General features: G+C 41.0%; 1 protein-coding gene across 2 annotated transcripts in view; it reads right to left on the bottom strand.

Annotated features, from left to right (window-relative positions):
• Lyn (LYN proto-oncogene, Src family tyrosine kinase) overlaps window positions 1-17,975 on the bottom strand; it is a 152,939-nt gene that overhangs the window by 10,415 nt on the left and 124,549 nt on the right. The window lies entirely within an intron of this gene.

Genomic DNA, 17,975 nt, shown 5'->3' with positions numbered 1-17,975 from the left:
GGATACCTGTAAGGAAATGCCCCCTTTGCAGGCCTAATCGCTGCCCTGGATAGCAGCGCCTGCGCAGCAGGTGAGGCACCTCCCACTTCCGCCCCTGACATAAAAGGGGTCTCCAAGGAGCCAGAGAGTGCCATTTTCTCCCTTTCCTCATGAGAACTTGGCCTTGTCAGCTCTGCTGGCAATAAATCTTTCCTTCTACTTGACTTCTGCCTGCGTGGTCTTTTGGGTTACTTTCTTTGGGTTACTTCCTACCCAGGTTTACATTTTCTCCTTCAGTACCTGTGTTCCCAAATTCCTGTTGCGGTCTTGTCCCCCGCCACCCCACTATGAAGGGACTAGGAGGCAGGGGTGCTGGGAGATGATCGGATCATGACGGCAGAACCCTCTGGAGGCCTTGGAAAGCTGCTGGTCCTTTCCACCCTGTGAGGACTCAGCAGGAAGAGGCTTGAGCTTTATCAACCTGCATGTGGTCCTCACCAGACAAGGAATCTCCCTGGAGTCTTATCATGTACTTCCTCCCTCCTCAGAACTACAGAAAATAAATGTCTATTATTTCAGCCACACAATCGATTTTGTTGCAGCTGGAACTAAGACAAAGCTGGAAAAAGTACAATGCTAATAGGATCAGGACATGCTTGGGCAACCGTATTCTGTCAAGTTAATGAACAACCATGGAACTGGATCACCAGGTTCACCATGTGCAGTCCCCAAGGACATTCAGAAGATTCACGGCGACCACTGAGCAAGGAAGAACCAAAGATCCAAACAGAAACTAAGCAAGGGAGGACAAGCTAGTCATATTTAATTAAAAAAACAGGCATTTCTCTAGGATCTTGTGTGTGTGTGTGTGTGTGTGTGTGTGTGTGTGTCAGGTCGGTTGGTCAGTCGGTGGTGGGGCTTTAACTCTGGGCCTAGGTGCTGTCTCTGCACTCTTCAGCTCAAGTCGAACGCTCTACCGCTTGAGCCACAGCACCACTTTTGGTTTTCTAGGTTTGTTGGGGGTAAGAGTCTCACAGACTTTCCTGCCTGGGCTGGCTTTGAACCATGATCCTCAGATCTCAGCCGCCTGAGTAGCTAGGATTACAGGTGTGAGCCACCAGCGCCTGGCCAGAATTGGGTTTTTAAGATGACAATGCCTAATTATCAAGTTAAGTGAGGGAAAGAAGTAGAATGCAGAACAAGAGATGAGGGGTAGGAAAGATATAGATAGATGATAGATAGATAGATAGATAGATAGATAGATAGATAGATAGATAGATAGATAGATAGATAGAATCATATACCATTTAGGTATATGTGGTAATTAGAACACACAAATTCACAAAATAGAATTATTTCACAACACTGGAAGTTCACATCTGTAATCTTCGCTACTTGAGAAGTGGAGGCTGGCTCGATCAAAGTTTAAGGACAGTCTGGACATGAACACAAGACCCAACCCCATCTCAGTCAATAGCTGAACACAATAGTGGACACTTGTCATCCTAGCTACATGGGTGAATGTTAGCAGTCCAGGCCAGCCTGACATACATTAAAGCCCTATTAAAAAAATAATGGCCGCAAAAGGTTGGGGAAAGCTCTAGCAAGTGCAAGGCCCCAAGTTATAACCTCATTAACACCCCTCCCTCCGCTGTTTATTTCACAAGAGACGAATCAATTCTGCCAGATTCTATGTGAATCAGCCGGAGAACCTGGCTCTTCCCACCCACCATCAGCATCCTCCTCTCTACCCTTCAATTCGAGCCCCTGTTCCAGGCCCTGCTGCTTAGCGGGACATTCTGTGCTATGGTCTGCTCCTCCTTTCCCACTGGGCCACTCCCTAGGTTTGCCTTCCATTTACAGAGCCTTACAGCAACTGACTCCTCCTCATTCCTCCATAACTTCTCTTCAATCCTCTTAGGCTCAATTTGTATGGAAACCATTTGTAACTATGAATTATAGCTGTCTTTTTTATTTTTTATTTTTTTGGTCATGGGGCTCGAACTCAGGGCCTGTGTGCTGTTCCTAAGCTTTTTTACTCAAGGCTAACTATCACTCTCCACTTCTGATTTTCTGGTGGTTACTTGGAGATAAGAGTCTCACAGTTTTCCTGTCCAGGTTGGCTTTGAACTGCGATCCTCAGCCTCCTGAATAGTTAAGCTTATCAGTGTGAGCTACTAGTGCTCAGCCTGCCATTGTTTTTATGTGTAATATATTTATTGTTTTCATGTCAACCGGACGATAAACACATGTAAGGCAAAAGCCAAAACAATACAAAAAAGTCATACCTTACATCTTTCCTATTCTCACTTTGTCTGCTGGAACCTTTAATGTTGTCACTGAGCCTTTCTAGAATTTTCTACTGTGCGTTTTCAAATAGTACTACAAAACTACTTTGCTAGCACATAGCATATATACAGGAGGGTCTCCAGATACAGCATCAGGGACTCCCAGACTTCATGATCAGTGATGGATTTCAGTGGTCGGTGCACTTTAAGAACTTGCTAGCGAGGTTTTTTTTTATCACACCTACCCATGCTCTGCACTTACATAAGTCCGAATACATTTTTGAAAGGAAATAATAATAGCCTTGCAACATGTCTTGTTTATGTTGGCTTTCTTTTCCATACCACAGTGCTTTAAGGAATTCAGCTTCCAAACAAATCTATTTACCATGATAAGAGTTCAAAGCAATAGCATTAGCCAAACAGAATAAATAATAGTTATGGGAATATAATGAAAGGCTTTAGAGATGACTGACTTTTTTTTTTGGCAGGTCTTGGGGTCTGAACTCAGGGCCTAGGCACTGTCCTTAAGTCTTTCTGTGCTCAAGGCAAGTGCTCTATCACTTGAACCAGTGCCACTTAAGGCTTTTTTCTGCTTATGTGGTAATGAGGAATTGAACCCAGAGCTTCATGCATGCTAGGCAAGCACTCTACCACTAAGCCACATTCCCAGCCCCAAGATGACTGACTTTTAAGATAATAAATATTATACCTCTCCCCTTATGCAAAATGATCTAATTCTCTTTATTCTTTCTTAGTTGCTTTCTGGCGTATGAACTCAGAGTCTTGTACTTACTTGTATGATTTGCTTTCTCAGTTGGCATTCTACCACTTGAACCACGTCTCTATTCAAGCTTTTTGCCAATTATTTAGGAGATGGAATTTTGTGAACTTTTCTGCCTGAGATGGCTTCAAACCATGAGCCTCCAAATTTCAGTCTCTTAAATACGATTATAGGTATGAGCCACTAGTGCCAACCTGTTCTCAGTTTCTTTATATAAAAAGAAAAACCTTGACTTTTTTTTTGGTTGCTATTTATTTTGGCTGAAGTAAATCTAGTTCTATTTCACAATAGGAGGAAGAAATCAGAGACTAATTGGGCTAATTAGATATAGAATTAATCTCTTTCATAGAATGCCTTCTTTCTCCCCACAGGGACATTTAGTGTTTAGCACTGGAGAAAGAACTGACACACAAATATATTAAACCAAGGCCCTACCAGGAGCAAGGAGCTCAGAATCAGGTAGCCTACCTCTGATTTCCTGCATTCCAGTAACTCAGAAAAACCATTGGTGCAGGAGTAACGTGGGGGTCAAATCTAATCAGGAGGCTGAGATCTGTGGATCGTGGTTCAAAGCCAGCCAGGTTAATTTCCAATTAACCACAAAACGCAAGAAATGGAGCTGTGGTTCAAGTGGTGGAATGCCAGCCTTTAGTCAAAAAGTTCAAGAACAGCACTGAGGCCCTGAGTTTAAGCCTCAGGATTGGCACACAAACACAAATACACAAAAGAGGTTGTTATGTTGTTTTGTGCTCACAGATATATATGTTGATGGTGACAGTTAGTTATGAATAGCTACCACTTCCCCACTAACTGAGCATTTATAATGTACCACATCCTAGTTTACATCTTTTAGACCTAATTCATATTTTACCTTAGTAACAAATCTAGCAGATAGGTTTTACTTTCAGTGTGTAGATACAAATGAAGCTTAGAAAAACTAAAGGACCTGCCCAAAGCCACAGAGGGAAGTTGAGAGCCAGTATTTACCCTAGGTGTGTCTGACATCAAAGTCTACTTTCCAGAATGTTCTACCTGAAAAAAACCCAAACACTCCAGTATTGATAGACTACTAGGTACTTCCAAGACCCAAGTGTTCAAAGACAGAATACTTCTGGACTGAGAACAAGAGAGATTTCTTGCCACAATTCATGCCTGGTAGACTCAAATTTCACCCCTCAAAGTGAATCACTAACTCCCACCCAGGCCAAGTTAAGGGTACTTAGCCCAGAAAGTGTCAAGTTTGTGCTGTCTTTATCTAGGACAGATCTACTTCAACCCTCTTCTCTAGAGGAAAAATTTTAATTGGATTTAAATTTAAAATTGGGGCTAAGGATGTAGTTCAGAAGTAGAACGCTTGCCTGGCACGCACTAAGCTCCGAGTTCAATGTCTAGCTACATAAAAATAATAGTAGTAAAATTTAAGTTAAAGTTAACTTATCTTGGGCTGAGCATAGTAGTTCACATTTATAAATCCAGCAAATTGGAAGGGATAGATTTGGAGGACTGAGGTTGGAGGGCAGCATAAGCAGATTTAGGAAGACTCCCATCTCAAACAATAAGCTGGGTATGAGGGTTCATACCTATCCCCCAACTGTGTGGGAAGTATGACTACAAGGATGAAAGCTTAGGCTGGCCTGGGGAAAGAAATGTGAGACCCTATTATAAAAGTTGCTAAAGCTAGCAGAGCTTAGGGTAGCTCAAGTAGTAGAACACCTACTTAGCAAGCACAAAGCCTGGTGTTTAAACCTAAGGACTGACAAAAAGAGAAAACTTAAACACAAGAGAAATTAATTGCAAAGAAATAAGATTATATTAGGCAATTCTGAACTTTGGTAAGAAGTACAAGCAATTCTAGTATTATTTTAAAATTTCCTTGCTCCTTCCTTGGGAGAGATCATGTCCCCAAAGCCATAGTCTGAATATGTACCCCAAAATTCATGTGGAAACTTCATGCAATGCAATAGTATTTTGTAAGAGGTTTGTTTCTTTTAGGGTCATTAGGGCTCCTCTCTCATGAATGGGACACGAGCCTTTATCAAGAAAAAAGACTTTCACATTGTTGGGCCCCTGTTCACTTTTCTGCCTTCTGCCATGAAGGCCCATTAGAAAAGTCCTCACAGATGGATGTTGGTGACTGATACCTGTAATCCTAGCCACTCTGGAGGCTGAGATCTAAGGATGGTGGTTTGAAGGCAGGTTGGACAGGAAAGTCCATGAGACTTGTATCTCCAACAAAAAAGCTGGAAGTGGAGCTAATAGAGTGACAGTTTTGAGTGAAAAAGCTAAGGGACAGTGCCCAGGTTCTGAGTTCAAGCTCTACTACTGACACACATACACAATGGCTCTGGCCCACAGTAGGCACCAAATGCTAGCATCTTGATCTTGGATTTCTAGCCTCCAGATCTGTGAGAAATTAAAAACAACAACAACTACAACAACAACATTTTTTCTTTATAAATTACTCAGTCTATACTATTTTGTTACAGCAGCACTAACAGACTAAAGCACATGATTTAGGAGATGCTAAATGGAATCAATGTCATTTAAAAACCAATTTCACTATTTGAACGGATAATGGCATTGCCTCAGATAGTGTCAGAATGAAAATAACCAAGCAAATGTTAAACAAGAAAATACCCTTTTTCAAGGTAGCCCCATATGATGTAACAAAGCAATAGATTTCTTCCCCTTTGGAGCTGTGATAGGTAGCCAAAAGGAAATTACTTTCTCAGAATCATGCCCCAGCCTCAAGTCAGGGTTTAGAAGCGAATTCAGTTTCCCTTCTGGACATTTTGCATAAAACTAAATGCTAACACGTAAGCAAGGATTTCTTAACTCTGGCTGTGTGGAAATCAGATGGGGAACTTTCACACGCTGTCACTCTCTGGGCCCCGCTTCGACTAATTAAAATTGAATCAATAGAAATGAAGCCTTCTCTAGAGATCTTGATGAGAAGCCCAGGCTGAGAACCCCAAAAGCTCCTGAGACGGGAAATATGGCTCTTAGCCAGCACATGAAATCTGAGAATGACACTAAATCATAGGCTTATGTTATCTTACATTATTTCAGTATTCAAAATTTGTGGTAGAAGGAAACAAAATCCTGGTTCTTACCTCTTACCTGGGAAAACCACCTCACACAAGGCCGGTGTCTTCATTACGTGTGGGGAGGAAGTGTCAGAGCAACTCAGCTTAAGAAGGAGCAAGCTGTACAAGGCCTTCCAAAAGAGCTCAGACCTGGGAGGAGGGGGTGTCATGTGGGCAGCTGGGCAGGATGAGGCTACAGGAAATAAAGGTGCACCATGCCTCAATAGAATTCTCAGTCTATCAGTAGCCTGAAGCATGAGGCTTGAGCTTCTCTTTTTCCTGCAAATTAGGAAGGAGGGCTCCCTGAGTCTCATGGCTCAGAGGCAGAGAACAGTCAAGCCGCCAGTACCTCTGTATTATGGCTCTGGGCTGTGATAATTAGTTAAAGGTTGGGGTAAATGGATTTTAGTCTTCTGGTTCTGAATCTAAAGAATCTTATCATGTTGGGCCAGGCTAGCCTCATGATGCTAGGCTCATTGGCATATAAACACAGAAAACCCCAACTTTCTGAACCACCTGCCCAAGTTGAAGACATCATTCAAAATGTCTCTTTTCTTCCCATGCGGTCTGCCTCAGACAAGCTATGTGTTAAGCTACTGGAAATGTAAAATAAGTGGTAGCCCCATGACCTACATTGAGGATGATCATGTAGGCAGCTACTGTTAATGAGGCTGCTGAGCACTGAATAGCTAACTGAGTTTAATTGAAATGTGCTTTCCTTTCTAGTGCATTTCAACTCAATCAGCATGGCTGACTCATTGTTTTAGTTCCTTTTATACCTTCACTGAAAACATAAAAATGACACTTGTTCCCTTTGATGTTGCTGAATCTCTGTTTTTAAAAAGAGTTTACTGAGAGTGTTAAGAGGTTCATGAAGGTAACACAATAACCATGCTGCAGTGTAAGTGTGGAGCATGGTGGCTGTCACTTGAAAATACATATAACAAAATCAAATGATACAGAACTGATACCCAAGCTGAGCATATTGTTATCCTGAGAAGAAGGGCAAACCATTAGCAAAAACTGGGAGCCAGAAGATCTACACTAGCCAGAACCTAGGTGGAGCAGTTGGTGCTCAATGAAAATTCAAGGTAGCAATAATGATGCTAGCTGAGTTGAAGGACTATCTTGCTGGATGCTAGAATTCCAGTCTTAGGAAACATGAGTTCTGCAGAATGGTCTTTCTAATGTACTAAGGGAAGGAAAGAAGTGAGGCATCCTGGGTAGCCCCTTCCCTAACTGACAATCAGCTGAATTTCCTCCCTCACTGATCTTCTTCAGTGGCCAATCATCTGAACTTTCTCATCCACCAATCATTTAAATGACTGTACTTTTATAGCTAGAGATCCAGAGACTCTGGGGCCAGGAGAAATGGAAAAAGGCCTTTCAAACATGCAGGTATGTAACAGGAAGTGTGAATCCTTTAACTAAAGAGGTGTCAAGGCAGGTTGGAAAATGCTGTCGCTTCAGGCACTGGATCTCAGTCCATGATCACTATCTCAGAGTCTGCCATGGACACATTCTGCAAAACTACCTGATATGCTGCCAGCTTGTCTTCATTTTTTGGCATATTCACGTCAATTAAGGACAGGGATATGTTCTGAGAAATGCATCACTGGGCCATTCTATCATTGTTTGAACATCGTGGGGTGTACTTACACCAACCAAGGCAGTTACATCATTAATCTTACAGGACTGTGCTTGTATATGCTGCTTGTGGTTGATGGGTGCATGACTGTGAGTTCCCACACAGACTAGTCCTTACAGATAGATGGCTTGTGCTCCCTCTGCTCCTTGCTCTCAACAGCACACACAAACCTTTAACATAGACACACTGAAGGTTGGCAGGATGAGGGGAGAGTTCTATTTATTTTATTTTCCCCCAGGGTATGAGGTAGAAAGTGTTAAATCACCCTAAAGCTTTTAGAATCATCTTAGTTGAATGTACCCACGTGCTTTTCCTGTCCCCTGTCAAGTTTAAATGAAAAGTTCATATTTCTGTCCCCCAAACTGGAAGAATGAATCATGATTAGTCTCAGCAAGGCCCTTGCCCAGTACCCTGGGCATAATGCTTGGAGGAGGAAGATAGTATTGGTTCCTCTTTCCTAATTAACTTTAACTTCAAATTGTCAATGCATTTACTGATTAGCTAGACCACAATGGAGACCCACAGTTACACTATTTATTTCTTTTTTTTTTGGGGGGGTGTCAATTGTAGAGCTTGAACTCAGGGCCTGGGTGCTGTCCCTGAGCCTCTTTGTGCTTAAGGCCAGTGCTCCACCACTTGAACCACAGTGCCCCTTTTGGTTTTTGAGTGGTTAATTGGGGGAACATTGCTGCCTGGGCTGGCGTTGAACCGCAATCCTCAGATCTCAGCATCTTGAGTAGTTAGGATTATGGGATTACAGGCATGAGCCATAGGCACCCAGCTAGTTATGTTAATTTTAAGGATGTACTACCTGGTATCTGAATTTAACTCTAGAGGGAAATCTCAACAATGTTTTGTAAACTCAAGCAAAGCTCAAACAAAGCCCCTTGCAAATGGCTTGCTCACTATGGATAACCACCACACTTCATTCACCTTTGCCTGTTTTCCTCAAATACTCCAGAAGGAGTCTGTCAGCTGCCGCAACTCTCACATAGAAGCTTCAGTAGTCTTTGCCCCCACCCCCACTCCAAACCTCTGCCACTCCAAGATCTCAACAACACTTAGGCTCCCTCAGGTGTCCTGTGGACTTAATTACTGGCTCAGTAGCACATGCTTACCTGCCATCACCTGAGAAGCTCGGCAATGGATAACATAATGAAGTGTTTTGTGGATGACCTGGCTCTGGGAGGCTTGCTTAAGTGGTCTGGTGTTCATCCTAATTGTTAGGGCTTTTCTGAGAACTTGGCAAATCACAGGCGATTTAGCTTGGTGAGATTTCTCTGTCTCTCTCTCTTTGCTTTAATGAGAAGTACCCACTTTGAATCAGATGTTAGAAAAAGACCAAAAAAAAAAAGTAATCAAAAGACCTCCACGGCAGAGCTGAATGTGATCTCTCAAGCAAAGCTAAAATCTACCGCAGGAAATTCCAGCCTTAATGAGAAACTGGAATGAACACGCAATCTTGTCTGAGAATCCGCTGCTGAAAAACACTGTTCATCTCGACAGTGAGAAGCTAAACAAGGAACATTCCAGAAAGCAGGAAATGATAGACATCTGCCTTTCTCGTGGCTTCACCTGGTTCCATGGGCATTGTCTGCCTCACCCTCTAGAGATCGAACTGCGTCCTGGGCTTGAGAGAAAGAATTCAAATAATAAGTTGCATTCAGAAGCCCTAGAAAGCCTATGAAATAATGAGCATTCCTAGGTGCTGGTGGCTCACACCTGTAATCCTGGCTGCTCAGGAGGCTGAGATCTGAGGATTTTAGTTTGAAGCCAGCCTGGGCAGAAAGAGTCTTAAGACTCTTATTTCCAGGGACCCACCAAAAAGCTGTGGTGCTGTGACAGAAATGGTGCAGTGACTCAAGTGGTAGAGCACCAGCCTTAAACAAAAAAGTTAAGAAACAGTGCCCAATTCTCGAGTTTAAGCCCCAGTACTGGCACGTGTGCGCAGGCGCTTGCGTGCACAGACACACACACACACACACACACACACACACACACACACTAAAATAACATTAATAAGTTGAAAAAACAGAACAGTAATTGTGTAAATCATACAGTCTCTCTCAAGGACCCTTTCTAACAGAGCGCAGAGGTCAATCTCAAACTGGGCTAAGGGACTATTTAATGAGAACAACATAAAGAAAATAGAGTGTTTGCCAAATCCACAACAAAACACCTTGAAATAAAACTCTCTCTTTTCTATTTGTACCAAATATGACATCATTTGTTTTATAGCACTCAGTTATTACTAAAATACTTTCTATTAATACTTACTGGTCCTCACTCCACCTCCACAGTCCCTGTACTGTCATCTGTAATTTGAAGGAAGGACGGTTGGATCAGGGAGTTCATTCACTGCTATGTTTGTGCTCTAACCTTTTTTTTGTTGTTGTTGTTTTTGGTCAATCATGGGGCTTGAACTCAGGGCCTGGGCACTGTCCCTGAGCAATTTTACTCAAGGCAAGTACTCTACCACTTTGAGTCATAGCACCACTTCCACTTTTCTGGTGGTTAATTGGAGATAAGAATCTCACAGACTTTCCTTCCTGGGCTGGCTTTGAACTGTGATCTGATTACAGGTGTGAGCCACCAGTACCTGGCTGTACTCTAACCTTTTTAGAACCAAAATTTCTCTAAAATATTATTTTAGCTCTTTTCTTTTCCTGGTGTTACTAGTGATTGAACTCAAAGCCTCACACTTGCCAAATGCTTACTATTTGAGCCATATTCCAGTCCTTTTGCTTTTACTTTGTTTTTCAGATAAAGTCCTATACTAACTTTGCCAGTCTCACCAAGCTAAATAGCCTGTGATTTGCCAGTCTGAACAAGCCTCCTGAGTAACTGGGATAACAGGCATGTCACATGATTCCTAGCCTTTATTTTAGCTTTCTTTCATTATTATGTTCTAAGCAAAGCTGCTAAGAACTAGGGAAATGTATACTTGTATAGTGTTGATGAAGATGGTAGCTACCAAGTACTAACTGTTCCTTAGTCAGGCACTGGAAAAGGCATTTGGAGTAGTTAAAACAAGACTATGAAGCAAGCTTTATCCCAGTAAAAAAGGAAAGGCTGTCTTGGAGCTTTGATGTTTTTACAAAGGCTATGGTCTGAATCCATGTCTGCTGGTCTATCAGTGCTCTTAACCATCCACTCTGGCTTCTGCTTTTAAAAATAGGATGCTTGAATGGGGCACCAGTGGCTCACACCTGTAATCTTAGCTACTCAGAAGGCTAAGATCTGAGGATCAGCTTAAGGTCAGCCTGGGCAGAAAAGTCCGTGAGTCTCTTATCTCCAATTAACCACCAGAAAAACAGGAGTGGTGCTGTAGCCTGGAGCTGAAGAGTTGAAGGACAGCGCCCAGGCCCAGAGTTAAAGCCCCACGACAAACAAAAACAAAAAACAAAAACCCCAAACCCCAAAATAAAAACAAACTCCATAGGTAAAAATAGGGTGCTTGAGGGGATGAATGGGGTTGGAAGATATGGCAGAGCATGAGGAAATCAAGATACAGTGTACTCACAATCTGACATGTTCAATTGTAACCACTTTGTATATATACTTAAAGACAATACATTTATAATTAAAAAATGTCTAGGAAGTGGTGCTATAGCTCAAAGTGGTAGAGTGCTAACCTTGAGTGAAAGAGCTCAGGGATAGTGCCCAGGCTCTAAGTTTAAGCCCTATGACTGATAAATAAAACAAAAATAAATTAGAAGAATAAAAATAATATAAAATGTCTATAAGTTGGCAGCCAAAAGAAAGAAGGAAAGAGGAATAAGAAGACTAGACAGTTAAAAACAGATCAAATTAAAGCTTGCAGGGCTGGGAATGTGGCTTAGTGGTAGAGTGCTTGCCTAGCATGAATGAAGCCCTGGGTTTGATTCCTCCGTACCACATCAACAGAAGAAGCTGGAAGTGGCGCTGTGGCTCAAGTGGTAGAGTGCTAGCTTGAGCACAGAAAGGCTCAGGGACAGTGCCCAGGCCCTGAGTTCAAGCCTCAGGACTGGCAAAAAAAAGCTTTCAGTGTGTGAATCTACTTCATAGCTCAAAGATGAGGCCAAGTTTGGCACCCACAAGAATATTCAAAGGGTTAGTGGAGATATCTGTGCCTGCTTATAATTCAAGCACTCCAACAACATACAAGCAGTCCTGGTGCTTCAATGAACCATAATTCCTAGAAAGAAGGCTCCATCAAATATAACTCTAACTGTAACTATAACTATAACTATAACTATAACTATATATATATATATATATATATATATAACACACATACACTCTCTCTCTCTCCCTATATATATATATATTTTTTTTTTTTTCGGGTAATGGGGCCTGAACTCTGGGCCTGTGCATTGTCCCTCAGCTCTCCAGCTCAAGGCTAGCACTCTACCACTTGAGCCACAGTGCCACTTCCGGCTTTTTCTGCTTGTGTGGTGCTGAGGAATCGAACCAGGGCCTCATGCATGCAAGGCAAGCACTCCATCACTGAGCCACCTTCCCAGCCCCCAAATAACTATATATTTTTAAAATTCTAAATTACGTTTTTAAAAATTTTAATGTTTTACTGTAAAAATACTGTACAGAGGGGTTACGTTACATGAGCAAGGTAATGAGTACATTTCCTATCAAGCATTGTTGCCTCCTCCTTTGTTTTTCCCCTACTATCCCTTCCCACCCACCTCCACAACTACATTCCCTCTCTCACCCCCACCCCCACCTACATTGTAAAGATCATTTTTCAACAGTGTCTTGTACATCTCATTGTCACAATGGATCAACCTGTATCCCTATTTAAGCATTTTGTTTTTTCCCTTCCCCTCCCCAAATTAGAGAAGTGCGTATACAAGATGCAAGACCCAACATTAAATACAGTGAAAACAGGGGTTATACCCTCGGGGAGGAACATACAAAGAAATAAAAAAAACACATGGTACATTATAAATATGTTAGAAACAATAGCAAGAAAGAAAAACCCACTTGTGTCCCTATCTTGGTGTTCATTTTGCTTAACATCATCTTATCTGGTCATATGTACATAGCTTCTGACCTTTTCTGCTTGCCCTACACATATACTAGTTATTGCAAATAAGGGAAACCATGGGACCTATGTTTCTTTAAGCCTGGCTTACTTCACTGAATATAATTTTTTCCAAGTCTTTCCACCAAATAACTATATTTAAAGTAGTAAAATTCCATGAAAGAAAATTACCTTCTTTGGTGAAGGAAGAGAAGGAGGAAAGGATGAAGGGAAGGAGAGAGGAAGGGAGGAATTGTCAGTTGATATTCAGACTTTCTCTTGCAACAAGCCATTGTGGCCCATTTCACATCCATTGGATGGTATTATTTTTTTTTAAAGCCCAGAAAAATAGCTGAGAACTAGTGGCTTATGCCTGTAATCCAAGCTATTCAATAGGCTGAGATCAGAGGATCATGGTTTGTAGCCACTCCAAGAAGGAAAGTTTGAACGAGTCTATCTTCAATTAAACAGGAAAAAGCTGGACTCAAGTGCTAGAGTGCCAGACATAAGTGAAAAAACTGGAAGAGAGCTGGAGCTTTGAGAGCCTGAATTCAAGCCCTGGCATTAAACATTTGTTTAAATAGGGATATAGGTGGACGCATTGCAACAACGAGATGTACAAGACGTTATGTACAACTTTGGCGGGGAGGGGGAGGGGTAGGAGGGATGGTAAGGGGAAACAAAGGAGGAGGCAGCAATGCTTGATAAGAAATGTACTCATGGGGGGGGAGGGAGGATGGGAAAGGATGGGAAGGGTAAGCAAAGGAGGAGGCTACAATGCTTGATAAGAAATGTACTCATTATCTTGCCCATGTAATTGTAACCCCTCTGTACAGTATTTTCACAATAAAAAAAAAAAAGAAGTAAGCCAAGCCCAAAGAAACATAGGTCCCATGATTTCCCTTATTTGCAATATCTAGTATATGTATGAGTCAAGCAGAAAAGGTCAGATAAGGTGATGTTAGGAAAATGAAGATATGTATTTTAAATGTTTTTTTTTCTTTCATGCATTTGTTTCTAACGAAATTATAAGATTATTTCTTTGTTGCTTTGTATGTCCCTCCCCCACAGTATAACTCCTGCTTTCACTGTATTTGATGTCGGTATAATTTGTGGAGGGGAAGGGGAAAAACAAGTCGCTTAAATAAGGGTACAGGTGGACCTGTTGCAACAATGAGAAGTACAAGTTGTCATGTCAAAAACGAACTTTGCAATTGGGGGGGGAGGATTGGGTGGGGGGAAGGAAGAATGGGAAGGGATGGGAAGGGTAAACAAAGGAGGAGGCTACAATGCTTGATAAGAAATGTACTCACTATCTTGCCCATGTAATTGTAACCCCTCTGTACAGTATTTTCACAATAATAAAAAAAGAAATACAAAAAAAAAAAGAAATGTACTCATTTCCTTGCTCATATAATTGTAACCCCTCTGTACAGTATTTTCACAATAATAAAAAAAGAAATACAAAAAAAAAAAGAAATGTACTCATTTCCTTGCTCATATAATTGTAACCCCTCTGTACAGTATTTTCACACACACACACACAAAAACACATTAATTTACAAAAAAAAAAAAAGGAAAAAGAAGGAGCTGGGGAGAGAAACAAGGTGGGGGTGGGCTGCAGCGGGGAAACAGGCCGGCAGGCAGGCAGACTGAGCTGGAGAGTTAAGAAGATAGCAAGTGTTAGAATGTGCCCACTGCTGCTGGGAACATAGAGTAGAATGGTGTAGGTATAATGGAAAACGTCATCAAAGCTCTTCAAAATGTTAAAAATAGAGTTCCAGTAATCCAACTCTTAAGCGACAGGAAAGGGACTTGGGCAGACATGTGTATACCCATGTTCAAAGCAGCATTAGCCACAATAGCCAGAAGGCAGAAACAACCCAAATGGCTATCAAGAATAGATGTAAGGATAAACAGTGGTATATTTACAGAATGGAACATTATTCAGTCATAAAAAGGAAGAAAATTCAAATACATGGTGCAACATGAACCTTAAGACCTTAAGTCACAAAAAGAGAAATCGTGTGCAATTCTGCTTACATGGTACTCTGAATGGTGAAACTGAGAGAGATGGAGTAGAGTGGTGATTTTGGGAGCTGGGGAAGAGATTGTGGGGAACTGGATATAGTATCAACTGGAGAAGATGACAAGGCAACTTTCCTCTCAGATTCTCAAGTTTTCCACTCTGCAAAACAGACACAATCATCCAATCAACTTGGCAGAGTCCCAGTGAGACTGCAAAGGACTGAGCAGAAGACTCAATGTGAGACACTCACCAATGATTGCTATTGTTATAATAATAATCGAGATGTTAAGTTTTTGTCGATTGTGTGTTGCTGGGAATTGAATCCAGGATCTTGTACATGCTATGAATGTGTTCTACCACTGAGCCATACACCCATTCCTATAACACAATTAATAATCAAAAGACTAAAGTCAAGACTGTTTCTAATAGTGAAATGGCAGAGAGTAGAGCTGCTCGTTTAGGCCTTGGTACAGAGTGGTGGGAGGTCCTACACACAGGTGAGGCCCTTTTCTACAGTAAAGAGTTCAAAGGGTGTAAAGAGTATGATCTTTCCCGCCCAGGAGAGGGACTTGATACTTCTCCATGGCCAAGACAGATCATTCTGGGAATAGGAGTGTCTTTTGCTACTGCAATAACTTAAATACTTTACTCATCGATCACTGGGTAATAAGCTATGCTTATTACTCTGAAAGGAGAAGAGGAAGGAAGTAAATGTTTTCAAAGAACTCCAGTGAAGGAGGAAAGGGAAGAAGAGCCTTTGGGTCTTACCTGTGGCATTGCCAAGAGACAGGTATGAGCTTCATTGTGATTGTCTCTGTTGTGGAATGTGAATTGACCCAACAGGTAACATAGCAAAGTGAGACACAATTCACTCTATTCCAATGCCAAAGCTTGCTCAGTGAAAACAAACTATAAATGTCAAGAGATCTAAAAAGTGCATACTGATCTTGTTTCTTGTTGTCTGGCTTCTGAGACACGCTGTGAGGACACCCAGGGAAACAAGTAGAGGCTTTCCACAGGCAGTCTTTGCTTTGTCACTTTCACCAGTGAAAAACAAGATGATTTAAGGATTTATCTCTAAGGGAAGATTAGGGAAATTATGATGTCCTCACAGGTGCAGAATATTGTAATAGGTACAGGCATGTTTGTAGAGCTTTTAGTTAAACATCTACAAATGGACAATAGCACACACAGTTCAAACCTAGTATGTAATTAAACAATCATAATAAAGAATAGGTGACAAAGAGCTAATAATAAAAAAGATGTGCAAAGAGCTTGCATCAGAAAGTTCCCAGCAAAATAAACTGTAACAAGAAGTAAGTATAGGAAAAGATGCCTGAAGCCAGCCGCCAATGGCTCACACCTGTAATCCTAGCTACTCAGGAGGCTGATAGCTGAGGATTGTGGTTCAAAGCCAGCCTGGACAGGAAAGTCTGTGAGACTCTTACCTCCAATTAACCACCAGAAACCTGGAAGTAGAGCTGTGGCTCCAAGTGCTAGAGCATTAGCCTTGAGTGAAAAAGCTCAGGGACATTGCTCAGGCCCTGTCTTCAGGCCTCAGGACCCACAAAAAAAAACCCCAAAAATAAAAACAAAAGGTGCCTGACTTCATAGTCAATAAACATTTATAATATAATAATGATAAAATAAGAAATCTGACCTGCTGGATTGGGTTAGAGAATGATAGAAATATCCAGTGTGATAAGTAAATGAATAAAAAAATATTCTTATTATTTTAACAGACTTTTAGGAAGAAATATCAATTTTAAAATGAATACATATTTTGGGTACAGTTGATCTACAGCTAAGAATCTTTCAGATACACTTATGCAAATGCATGAACATGTATACAGAAGAATTATTAATAAATTATCTATCTATCTATATAAATTTTTTTGGTGCTAGTCCTGGGGCTTGAACTCAGGATCTGGATGCTGTACCTGAGCTTTTTTGCTCAAAGCTAGTGCTCTACCACTTCCAGATTTTTGGTGATTAACTGGAGATAAGAGTCTCATGGACTTCCCTGCCAAGGTCTGGCTCCAAGCTGAGATCTTCAGATCCTCCTGAGTAGCTAGGATTACAGGCATGAGTCACCATTACCCGTACCTAGCTAACATATATTGTTTGTTACAGTGAACAAACAAACAAATAAAACCCCTAAGAAACAAGCAGCAACAACAAACTCCCATGTCGATTAACACAAGTGTCAATGAATAGGGAATGATTTAAAACAATTATAGCATAGCAACACCAGAGATATTATTATACAGCCTTAAATGAATGATGTAAATCATTCCATATTGATATGAAAAGGTCTCTGAGGTACACTGAACTATAAAACTGAACCATAAAATATATAGTATAATTCCATCCTCGGAAGGTTAAAGAGCATAATTTATGCTAGTATCTGGAAAGATAAATTAGAATTTTTGGAATCAGGCTTAAAGAGTTAGGGAATATGGTGTTAGTTTGTGAACTGCAGGGTAGGGTGATTTTTCTTTTTATAAAACATTGTCAATGTGAGTACTAAATTGTTAGAGAAATAAAATAAGGCTGAAGTGTAACATAAGAACACAGAAGTGTAACACAGCTGCCTTTGATGTCATAGAGTAGTATTTCTCAATAGTTCTACAACAAACATGTATTTATTTCTATGAAGAAAACTATTGCTAGTTTATAAAACAAGATTTAATTTAAAACCTTCTTGTTTTTTCCAGAATTTTCTAAAGCATAGATACTTGTTTTGTGCTATAAGGCTTTACTTACTAGGTTTATCCTCTAGGTACATATTATACTTTAAAGTAATCATATTGATGTCAAGGGTTAACAAAAAGCACTTGCGGTATAATATGGATTTATTATTATTATTACCATTATTATCAGTACTAAGCATTGAACCTAGCCTTCTACCAATGAATTTCATCCCCAGCCCACTCTTAGTGTATTAAAAGCAAGGTTCTTCTGAAGCAGTGTTTTCCTTGTTTTAGAGAACATCCGTCTATCCATCCATCCATCCATCCATCCATCCATCCATCCATCCATCTGTAGCATCATCCATCAGCATAGTTATGCCTGCACACTGAAAGTCTCTCCCTGCGTCACTCCCTGCTCCAGAGCCAGTCTCATAGACACTGTCCTTGCCTG

The sequence above is a fragment of the Dipodomys ordii genome, unplaced genomic scaffold, assembly GCF_000151885.1.
Source record: "Dipodomys ordii isolate 6190 unplaced genomic scaffold, Dord_2.0 Scaffold9, whole genome shotgun sequence".
Lineage (NCBI taxonomy): Eukaryota > Metazoa > Chordata > Mammalia > Rodentia > Heteromyidae > Dipodomys > Dipodomys ordii.
This window is presented reverse-complemented; position numbering and strand designations above follow the sequence as displayed.